Source organism: Rhinolophus sinicus, chromosome 5, assembly GCF_057876585.1.
Source record: "Rhinolophus sinicus isolate RSI-liver-muscle chromosome 5, RSI-T2T, whole genome shotgun sequence".
Lineage (NCBI taxonomy): Eukaryota > Metazoa > Chordata > Mammalia > Chiroptera > Rhinolophidae > Rhinolophus > Rhinolophus sinicus.
In genome coordinates, this window is record NC_142505.1 from 43584706 (window position 1) to 43596098 (window position 11393).

Genomic DNA, 11393 nt, shown 5'->3' on the forward strand with positions numbered 1-11393 from the left:
GGGATGGGCCACAAAGGTTCAGGAGGGCAGGGCATGCTTGGTGGCTCTCAGCCTGTTGCCACTAGCCCTTGTCATTCATTCAGGAAAGACGTTCTGTTCTAAGGGAACTTACAGCTGCAGGTAAGAGCATACCTGCCCCGCTCCCCACTCACAGTGGATTAACAAGAAGGCAGCGTGTTGGCTGGGGGCTTGATCCTGGAGCAGGGCGGCCTCCGAGGTCGGCCAGTCCAGCAATTCCAGGATCCATGTGTCTCCACACTGCCCTCCACAGTGTCAGCTTTCACCTAAGTAGGTTCCCCTTTGGCTGTGTGGTGGCAGCCAGTAGCAGTCAGTGAAGGCCAAATGCTTCCTCATTTACAGCCAGCACCAGAGAGGGCAGGAAGGAGCAGGTAGCTTCCGTGGTCTACCCAAAAGAGCAAGAAGCCTTTCCCAGACATCCGTATGTCTCACCCAAACTAAGTGTCACGTAACCATTCTGGAACCAATCACTGGCAAGGGATGACTGATGGGTTTAAACTAATGAAAGTGTCTGCTTTCCCACTAAGTGCAAGGGAACGGGGAGAGAGGGTGGAACCCAACAAAGATCTGAGCAGGAAGGGGAAATGGATGGGCAGGAAGCTAGCCCTGGGAAATAACATGAACAAATATGCTCTTGTCCCTGCCTCAAATTGAGAATAATTTGCAGTTCACTGTGAGAAGGTGAAGGTCCACACAGGAGAAGGGAAGGGAAGGTTCCCTGAGGTACTCAGCCATAGAGAAGGATGGCGAGGACAACCAACATTCTTGTATACCCAACACCTCTCCTGTGGGAGACCTGCCCTTTCCTCATTTCATGTGGCTCTTGTGGGACTGTCAAACTAGAGTGGACACGTGTTCCCAGCTTGGCCAGTCACAGTACCCCATCCCTTTAGCCATGATGATTGGTCCAAAGAATGGGCATGTGACCCAAGCCGGGCCAATCAGAGGTCTTCCATAAGATGGTTGTATGGATGCTGAGAGAAGAGGGTTTCTCTTGGATTAAAAGCCATAGAATGTGGGGTGGCCAGATGGATCAATTGGTTAGAGCGCGAGCTCTGAACAAGGTTGCTGGTTCAATTCCCACATGGGGAGGGTGGGCTGCGCCTCCTGCAACTAAAGATTGAAAATGATGACTGGACTTGGAGCTGAGCAGCACCCTCCACAACTAGATTGAAGGACAACGACTTGATGGGTCCTGGAGAAACACACTGTTCCCCAATATTCCCCAATAAAAAAGTAAAAAAAAAAGCCATAGAATGTAAGGTTGGACCACCTGGTGACTCACTTTCCTGCCACATGGAAGAACCTGCCCGAGAATAAAGCCAACTCGGAGAGGCAGAGCGAGGAAATAAAGACAGAATCTTCATGATGTAGCTAGAGCCCTGGATCCTCCAAAGACATCAGCCCACAGATGCTTCTTTTGGCGTAAGCTAGTTTGCTTTGGAGTTTTGTTGTTTGTCTAGTAAAGAAGACCTGACCAATAAAAGTGGATTTTTAGCAAAAAGAAGGATGGAGTAGGGTCCTGAGAGAGAGGACGACGTGAGGCCCTGCCTCCCACATGGTGTGGGGCCTAGCTGCTGCAGTTTTTCAGTGACTCATTTTCCCCAAGTTGCTTTTAGTCTTGTCTTAAGACACCCAAATTAATTTCATTAATTAATTAAGTGCTCCGTAAATGTTAGATCTGTACCAGGCACTATTCTAAATTCATTAAACTACTGAATCTTCTCAACTACCCCATCTGGTAGATACTAACAACATCCATTCACAGATGTGGAAATTGTGTTGTAATGAAGTTACATACCTTCGTCAAACAGTTGATAAGTGGTTGAGGCAAGATTCGAACTCAGTCCATCTGACATGCAGACAGAACCTCTTCATTACACAACTCTTTGGGGCTCTACTCCCCTCCAGCCTATGTGAATGGTATTTTTAGGCTTGGGCAGTGCACAACCTGTGCAGCCATACGTGGTTGCCCTGCTTGCAGACCCCCTGTTCTTAATTAACCACTCACTTCTCTGATCATTAGGCCTGATCAGAAGTATGGTAGGCATCATTAGTAGAGAGTTCCAGGAACAGAGACAGCTTTGTGGAGGAGGTAGGATGGGAGCTGAGGTCTCAAAATTTGGTAGAACTGTGAGAAGGGGCAGGTAGATATTATAAAAACAGTCATGCACTGCATGACAAACTTTTGACCCATGACATACCGCATACACAATGATAATCTCATAAGAAGAACCCCCAAGAAAATTCATAGTCAAGGGTTTAGCAGAAAATTTTGCAGACCTCAACAAGCTTCTGAAAAAGTTTGAAGACATGGGCCCCAACACCGAAAGGTTTTCATTAATAGAGAGGGATGTTCGTGGTACATTATCTGCTTAAGCAAGTGGCATGCAGGGTGGCATGCAGGGTCTCTGGTCCCGCTCCCCACATAAGAACGCAGGATATGGTGAGGCCAAAAAGGAACACCCACGGAGCCATAGATAGGGGACTCATACCTCTATATTCTTGCTGGCGGCTGAGTTGGAGAAACAGGAAGCAGGAACCACACTATCCACAACCTGCCGTCCACTTCTCTCTGCCAACCAACATCACTTGCTAGCTGCAACCCGCCGTGCTAACTGCAACCCCCACTTGCTAGCTCAGCCACCATCTTCTTGCTAGCCTCCCATTTGCTGCTAGCGTAGCCACGGCAGTTACATTAGTGGCCAATGGCTCACTGGTTACAGCTGACAGCCAACTAGCCACAGCTGATGGCCATCCAATCACAGTTGATGGCCATTTACTACCCTAGTGAGCACCTTTCCATGTGAGTCCGAGAGCCTGGAAACTGCACTCTTGGCTCTGTCCAAACAGCAAGTCTATGATAAACCAACCAAGGAAGCCACCATGGACATATTACTGAAAGGAGTGATAAGAACCTCAGGCAGGTCCTTCAGGAGGTCTTCCAGAAGAAGGCGTTGTGATCATAGGAGGTGACAGCTCCATGTGTGTTGTTGCCCCTGAAGACCTGCCAGTGGGACAAGAGGTGGAGGTGGAGACAGTGATAGTGATGAGCCCAACCCCGTGCAGGATTGGGCTAAGGTGTGTGTGCGTCTTAGTTTTAAGGAAACTGTTTACAAGTTAAAAAATATTTTTTTAACTAGAAAAAAGCTTATAGAATAAGGATATAAAGAAAAAATAGTTTTGGGCCGGCCCGGTGGCTCAGGCGGTTAGAGCTCCATGCTCTTAACTCCGAAGGCTGCCGGTTCGATTCCTACATGGGCCAGTGGGCTCTCAACCACAAGGTTGCCAGTTCAATTCCTCGACTCCCGCAAAGGATGGTCCCCCTTGGCAGTGCCCCCTGCAACTGAAATTGAACACGGCACCTTGAGCTGAGCTGCCACTGAGCTCCCACTGAGCTCCCAGATGGCTCAGTTGATTGGAGCGCGTCCTTTCAACCACAAGGTTGCCAGTTCGACTCCCACAAGGGATGGTGGGCTGTGCCCCCTGCAACTAGCACGGCAACTGGACCTGGAGCTGAGCTGCGCCCTCCACAACTAAGATTGAAAGGACAACAACTTGACTTGGAAAAAAGTCCTGGAAGCACACACTGTTCAATAAAGTCCTGTTCCCCTTCCCCAATAAAAAAAATCTTAAAAAAAAGAAAAAATAGTTTTGTACCGCTGTACAATGTGTTTGTGCTTTAAGCTAAGGTTATTACAAGAGTCCAAAAGTTATAAAAACATTTTAAGTTTATAAAATAAAGTTAATAAGTTACAATAAGCCAAGGTTTATTTATTGAAGAAAGAAAAGTATTTTTTTATAGATTGAATGTAGCCTAAGTGTACTATGTTGATCAAGCCTACAATGGTGTCCGGTACGTCCCAGGCCTTCACATTCACTCCCGGCTCACTCACTGACTCGCCCAGAGCGACTTCCACGCCTGCACACTCCATGCACAAGTGCTCTATACAGATGTACCATTTTAAAAGTCTTTTCTACCATATTTTACTGTCCCTTTTCTATGTTTCGATACACAAATGCTGTTGTGTTAGAATTGCCTGCAGTATTCAGTACAGTGACACGCTGTGCAGGTTTGTAGCCTAGGGGCAAGGGGCGCGACCATCTAGCCGACGTGTGCGGTAGGCCATACCATGCAGGTTCGTGTGAGTGAACTCTAAAATGTTCCCACAGCGAGGAAGTTGCCTAACGACGCATTTCTCAGAACGTATCCCTATCGTTAAGCAACACAGGACTGTAGAAAGAAGAACCCTAGAGGATTGATTGGGCCTGGTTCAGTAGGGAAAAGATCGCTTTCAAGGATCAGTGAGAACTGTAGTTATCTAAGTTACACACCTACTATCTGGCCAGTCCTGTGCTGCGTTCTTTACTCCCACGTCTTATGTGATGCTCACCACACACCTACAAGGTGAGCAGTAGTATTCCCACCCTACAGAGGACATCGATGCTCAAAGAGGTGCAGTGCCTCCTGAGGCGGCACAGCCTTGCTGCAGGAACAGTTATTAGCTCCAGATTGCACCATCCCCTACAGAGCTGACAACCACAGTGGAATAGGGAGTCCCTTCTTACGGCCATATCCGTGTCTGCTGGACCCAGAGGAGGCCTCCTTTATGGGGTTCGGAGGAAACCGGTTCCCCACGAGGAAGGGGAAATTGGTTCCAGCACCTCAAGACTGATTTTAATTTGAAACAATCCTGACACCTTATCGCTAGTTTGGTGAAAAAGCCTTTTGTACCTTGGCCCTGAAAGCCGTCCGCCATCATTGTTTTTCCAGAGCCCCAAATGTCTTACAATTGACTTTCAGAAACACCAAGATGAGTGGGAACAAGGGTGCTTAGGTGGAGGTTAAGCCCTGAGTTGGGAATGTGACCCAGCATGGGTCCCCAGCCTCCGCCAGCTCCTCAGTGATCTGGAGGACTGAGTCAGTGGATTGGGGCTCCCGGTGACTCCTACTAAGAAGAAAACAATGGCTAGAACTTGGACTTTTGTAGAAACCTGGTGAGAAAATAAATTCCTTTCCTCATCTAGGGCTCAGGCTGCGGTGGAGAGGATCAGGCACAAATGGGCCATGACTCACCACTTCACATATTAACTCATCATTTCATCTCTTCACTCACCCCGTTCATTTATTCACCCATCTACTCACCTCCATTTCCTCCTTTATGCTTTTGTTCCCTCACTCGGTGACCCTGTTGCCATGGCTGAGAACTATGTAGGTGACTGAGGCTCCAGATATGGGAAGACAGCTGGGCAGATGAAACACAAGACAATTAGTGCAATAATAGAAGAATGTGCAAAGTCTGCAGGGACCTGAGGCGGAGAGTGACTTAACAACAGCTTAGAGGGTCAGGAGAGGTGTCAGGGAGGATGGGGAAAGGAAGGTGCTGGGGCAGAAGACATTCCAGGCAGAAGGAACAGCCAGGCAGGGGTGTGAACAGAAGGCCTGCTTAGAGAAAGGTGAAAACGTTGGCGTGACGAGCCCTGGGTGGAGGGGAAGGGGAAGGAAAAGAGATGAAACTGAAAAGTAGGTTGAGATCAGGCTGGGACAGGCTGTGAATGGCAGGTTAAGGAGCATGGGCTTTATTTGTTTTTAATTGGGGAACAGCGTGTTTCTCCAGGGCCCATCAGCTCCAAGTCGTTGTCCTTCAATCTAGTCCAGTCGCCATTTTCAATCTTAGTTACAGGGGGTGCAGTCCACCATCCCATGAGTGAATTGAACCAGCAACCTTGTTGTTGAGCGCTCACGCTCTAACCAGTCCGCATGGGCTTTATTCTTGAGGTCAGTGGCTCTCAAAGTGGGCTCCCTGGACCAGCAGCATCAGCATCACCTGGGAACTTTAAAAAGATGCAAATTTTCAGGTTCCAGACCTACTGAACAGGAAACTCTGTGTGTGGGGCCCAGCCATGTCTGTTTTAACATGCCCTCCAGGTGATTCCTAATGCATATTAAAGTTTGAGAATCACTTTACTAGGTAGTCGGGAGCCAGGGGAGGTTTGTGAGCAGGAAAATGCCATAATAGCACTCTGAATCGGAAAGCACTTTGGAGGCTGGACTGATTAGAGGGGGTGAGAGTGAAATGGGCAGATAGGAGTGCAGCTGTGTACAAAGAAGTTCATCTGAGATGGTGGATGTGGCAGAAACTGGTAGATGTCCTCCAAAATCTCTTTTCTTCTACAGTTAATAGAACTCCTGATTTTCAGTCGGACACATGCCTCTGAAAGACTAAATATTCCAGCTTCCTTGCAATTAGGTGTGATCATGTGACTAAGTTTTGGCCAAGAGGATGTAAGTGGAAGAGATGTGTGTGTGACTGAGCTTATGCGTCCCAAGGGGTGTGCCCTCCGTGTTCCCATTTGCCCCTAGCTCAGATGAGACATGGTGGCAAGCCATTTTGAAACATGTGGTCAAAGACAACACCATAGGAACAGTGGAGCAACGAGAAGCCAGGGTTCCTCTTACCTTGTAGTCGTCACAGCAGCCTGGGACTGCTTGTGGCCAGATTGTCATACACTTCCATTTTATTTAAGTCACAATTATTTGGGGTGTCTGGTAGAGAAACCAAACTATATTCTAGCGATACAGTGAGTGTGTGGCATGCCAAGCACTCTTTTCAAACTATACCTGCTTCTTTCCCTTCATTTTTCCCTTCCTTCCTTCCTTCCTTCCTTCCTTCCTTCCTTCCTTCCTTCCTTCTTTCTTTCTTTCTTCCTCTCTCTCTCTCTTTCTTCCCCCCCTCTTTCCCTCCGTCCCTTCTTCCCTTCCTTTATTCCACTTCCTTTCATTCTTTTGTCCTCTCTCTTCTCTTTTTCTCTTTGAAAACAATCTGAGAAAGCTTACAATTGAGGATAATGTACAATGAATTTCATCAAATACAAAGTTAATCCCATTGGGGTTATTGAGCATCAGATTTAGCTCTAAGATTCCTGGAAGCCAAGCAAAAATGGAAATAAGATGAATCAGTCTCAAAATGTTCGCTCTCAAAGAAAAGAGCACTCCCAGTTTTCCTGACAAAAATTCCAATAATGTTTCATGCTGGAGAAATTTCTCAATTGGAGTCATATTGATAATATTCTCCATAAATTTGACAGCAAATGGAGATTGAGTTTCACACAGTGGTTTCTTATCACAACCTTTGGTGACTGCTCAGGGCATGTTGTTAAAAAACTACTCTGGAGGATGATTCTGCAGGTACCAAGCTTGGGTGGTGCCCTTTACATGAATTCTCTCATTTGCTCCTTTCAACAACCCTATGTAAGAACAGGTAGTACTGTTACCCTTATTCTACAAATGAGGAAACTAGGATACAGAAAGGGGAGGGGCCAGATCAGATAACTGGTGGTGAGCCAGTTTTGCAAGCCAGGTCTTAGACTCTAAATGTCCCTCTCTGGGCCTGCCAGCACTACCACATACAAAATTAAAGACATTGTGGGTTGCGAATCAGAGAAAAGCACAATAATCATAGTTCCAGAATATACTGGTTAGCCAAGAGAGATCCGTGAGATCTGGTAGATATTGGAGGGGCCTCTGAGTCTCTTAAGATGAGCTGCTCCTGATAGGGTAAGAGGTATATGCTTAGGTGCTATGAGGGCAGAAGGGAAACCTCAGATTTGGAGCTTGACTAGAACATGTGGGGCTTTAAGAATGGAAGGAGAAATAATATTGCAAGCAGCTGTCTTAGGGCAGCTGATGTCTAGAAAAAGAGAAGAGAATCCCTTTCTTCTGTCTCGTTTCTTACTGAGCACCTACTATGCACCAGATACATGCTGAGAACCCAAGAGACAGCAAGGAAACCAGCCTACTGGGTGACAGTCACTTTTTAAGTTGTATCGTTCTCAAAATAATGCTACAAAGTAGGTAGAATCATTATGATTATGCCATGCTATAAATGAGGACACTGAGACTCAGACAGTGAAATGATTTGCCCAAGGTCCCACAGCTGGTAAAGGGTGGAGTTGGAGTTTGAACCCAGGTCTGCCAGACTCCAAAACATCCATCACTATTTCAACAGGAGGAGAGAAAAGATGTGATGGATATGACATTTAAATCAATTCTATTTCTTTGTGATTAAGTAAAATTTAAATAATTGCACACCAAATTGGTCCACACTCCAATAAATACTTCTTCAAACATCTTGGAGCATACAGCATTATTCTAATTTAGGATTATTTCTCTGAAATTGCTTCCCAGAGGAGCAATTCCTGGGTCAAAAGGCCTGCATATTATTTAAGCCTTTGATGTATATTGTCAAAATCTTTATAAGATTTTTAGCAAGTCATTTTCCTACCAGAAATGTAGAAGTATCCATTGCTCACAATAACGTCAGTCTTCTTCAGTGTTACCAATTTTGTTTTTTTTTGTTTTTTTAAGGAGGGCGCAGCTCAGTGGCCCATGCAATGATCAAACCGGCAACCTTGCTGTTACCAGCACCACTCTCTAACGAACTGAGCTAACTGGCCTGGCCACCCCCTCAGTTTTTTAAACTTTGAATTTGAAAGGCTATAAATGAGCTCTTTCAGTTTGTACTTCTTTGATTACTTGTGAGATAGAAATTGTCCCATGTTTATTGTGTGCCATCTGTCTCCTTTGACCATTTATTGGGTTCTTAGTCTATTATGTTATCAATTTTATGTTCTTTACATAATAGAAATATTAACTCATTGTCTGTAAAACATTTCCCCAGTTTGAAGTTTGCCTTTTACTGTTGGCTATAATTTTGGAGTAGGGTAGGGATTTTTGGTTTGTTTCCAGTAACAGAAGTTGAAAGAATGTTGTAATGTTTTATAAATAAACCTGTCCATCTTTTCCTTGTAATTTTTTCTTTTTTCTCTAAACTTAGAAAAACCATTCCCTCCTCCAATGGCTTATTTTCTGTCAGGTTCAAGAATTGATGGCGATGTTTGAGCTGCTTTGTCATCTTTTTAATAACAAAGGAGAGAAGAGGATTATTTCCTTTTTCTCTTCATAAATTTGACTTTCCTTGAGAGACTTTTTGTTTTAGTACTTTGAAGTATGCTCACTGGGGAGTGGAGGCTGTAGAAAGAAATGTGTGTATGTGTGTGTATCCCAAAAAGTCTGGAAGAATATGTACCAAAAAATATTAACACTGGTTATTTCTGACTGATGGGAGCAGGGCTGGGATGGATGTATTACTCATGCCTGGCCAGCACCCTTACTTCCTTTGTACAAGATACCCCTCTTCATTCCTTGTGACTCCGGTGTGGCTGCCCATTACAGTACATTTGCCCTCATTCCCCTGGCAACAGTTTTTGGGGCCAAGGGGTAGGCATGTCATTCCAGCAGAGCCCATTAGAATCCTTTCGAGTATATATCACTCCTTCTGCTGGGTTCAGTTGGAAAGCTGGGCTGCCTCACACCACGTTTCCTGCCAGGTAGAGGGGAATCATTCTGCAGAGGAAAGGAAGCCAACGTGCAAAGAGACATTGAGACTAGGAGAGATGAGAGAAGGCTAATCCTACGAGTACTGCGTCCCCAGTTCCAGTCTCCAAGACCTGGATCCCTGGTGTTTTTCCTTCAAACTTGCATCAGCTATTAGGGGTCCTCTTTGATGAAGCTAGCTTTAGGTTGGGATTCTATTATTCAGCAAGTGAAAGAATCTGACCAGTGGCAAAAAAAAAAAAAAAAATCTGCTTTTGTGTGTTTTTAGTATTTTATGTAATTTTCTTGCAATGATCATGCATGACTTGTTTAGTTGAAACATTTTTTAAAGAAAAAAATGACAGAATGTGTTTGTTAAAAATAAAAGCAAGTATAACTAAGTGCCCTCAAACATGTTCAAAAGTAGGCATAATATAAAACAGAGCATAAAAGCTATACAAGTCCTCAGAAGGACAGAGGCCACTTTATCACCTTAGGAATATTGTTATTGAGAGAAACAGGACTTTATGGTGAGATAACCCCATCTCAGTGGGTGTGTTGGGTGGGTGTAGGGGAGGGAGAGTAGGGGCTCAGCCCTGAGCAGCAAGTGTGTTTTCCTGTGGACTAGAGAGTCTCAGATACTAAGATTTGGGGTAGAGAAATTACCCTTTAGTCCCCTGTCCCTGGACAAATCAGGTCCCTTCTCTGAGCCTCAGATTACATTAAGTCTAGCTCTCATATTTTGAATACCTACAGTATCCCAGGCACTTCACATCCATTATCTCATAGAATTCTCAGGAGAATTGACTCAGTTATTAATGTTCCCATATTCCAGATGGAGACACTGAGGCTCCAAGAGGTAAAGCGTGATTCAGATAAGTCAGTCTCTACAGCCCTTCTAAGAACCTCAGACATCTTTCTCTCTCATCTGTAAACTGGGCATAATAAATTGACCACATTCTGACACAGTCCAGAGAATAAGACAGGGAAACGCCAGTTGAAACTGAGTTGAGGTAAGCATTGTCTTCTGCCCATCTTCAGCTGGAAAATTTCGGGACTGGGAGCTGCACTGGGGGGTTAAAGTGGAGTGGGGGCCCCAAGCAACGTGCCTCCTCTGTCTGGCCACAACCCAGCCCCACCCTTACTTTCTGCGAGTTGCTCCCTCCTCCCCTCTGCATCAGATTTCTTCCCAAGGAAGACCTTGCGCAAGAGGACCTCTGTCAGATCCTTGGGCCCCCGCCGACCACGCCAGGAGCAGTTTCATGCCCCCCTTGCCTTCCAGCTACCAGCCCCTGGCACCTGCCTAGTCACGTGCTACTTCAGTCCTCTTTGGCCTGTTTCCTCCGGGATCCCGATTTAACTCCCTCTCCTAACCCCTTTCCTGCCTAGCCGCCCCCCCCCCCCCCCGCCTTCTGTGCACCTCACCCGTTTTTGAGGGGCAGGTGTAAGGGATTGGGACATCAGCTCTGCCTCGCTGAGGGACGTCCGGCCTCGTTTTTTCCTATCTGTCAAATGTGTCCCCCGCTCCACGACCGCCTCCTGTCTATTCTCCTGTCTTTTCCCTACTTCCCCATCCCTCCACCCTAATCAGTCTCCTGAGCCCTAATGAGGGGCGTCATTCCCTTTAGGGCACTGGGGGGGGGACATGGAAAGGGGAGTGGACACAGCCCAAGAACCCTAAGGGAGCTTCCAGAGTGGTCTGAAACTCTATAAAGGCAACAGGGTGAAATTGGCCAGCCTCTGGCATCAGATAGACCTGGGTCCAAATCTGCCTTTGCTCGGACCAGCTGTTCAAAATACCTTTCATCTCTCTGGGCTTCAGTTGTCCCCTCTGTGAAATGGAGGTCCTACTGGAGACAAAGGGCCGCAAGAGTCCCGCAGAGGATCTGACCGGTACTAGCGGTTCCCTCCATCTCTCTACCCCCTCTCGCGCCCCTTTCCCAGCCCCGCAGCTGAGCCTAGCCTGCCAGTCTCTGTCCCTCCGCCGCAGGCTCCGCCT

At 46.4% G+C, this 11393-nt stretch overlaps 1 long non-coding RNA gene across 3 annotated transcripts; it reads right to left on the reverse strand.

Moving 5' to 3' along the window:
* Positions 1-1838: 1838 nt before the first annotated feature.
* On the reverse strand, positions 1839-11366 carry LOC141567227 (uncharacterized). Of its 3 annotated transcripts, XR_012489701.2 has the most exons (5): positions 11195-11366; positions 5745-5853; positions 5165-5264; positions 2937-3025; positions 1839-2593 (listed from the first exon to the last, which is right to left on the reverse strand). It is a non-coding gene; the product is annotated as an uncharacterized LOC141567227 (long non-coding RNA). The 3 variants fall into 3 exon arrangements; XR_012489700.2 differs by having other exon boundaries at positions 1839-3025; positions 11195-11353; XR_012489699.2 differs by lacking the exons at positions 1839-2593; positions 2937-3025; positions 5165-5264 and having other exon boundaries at positions 5578-5853; positions 11195-11343.
* Positions 11367-11393: the final 27 nt, after the last annotated feature.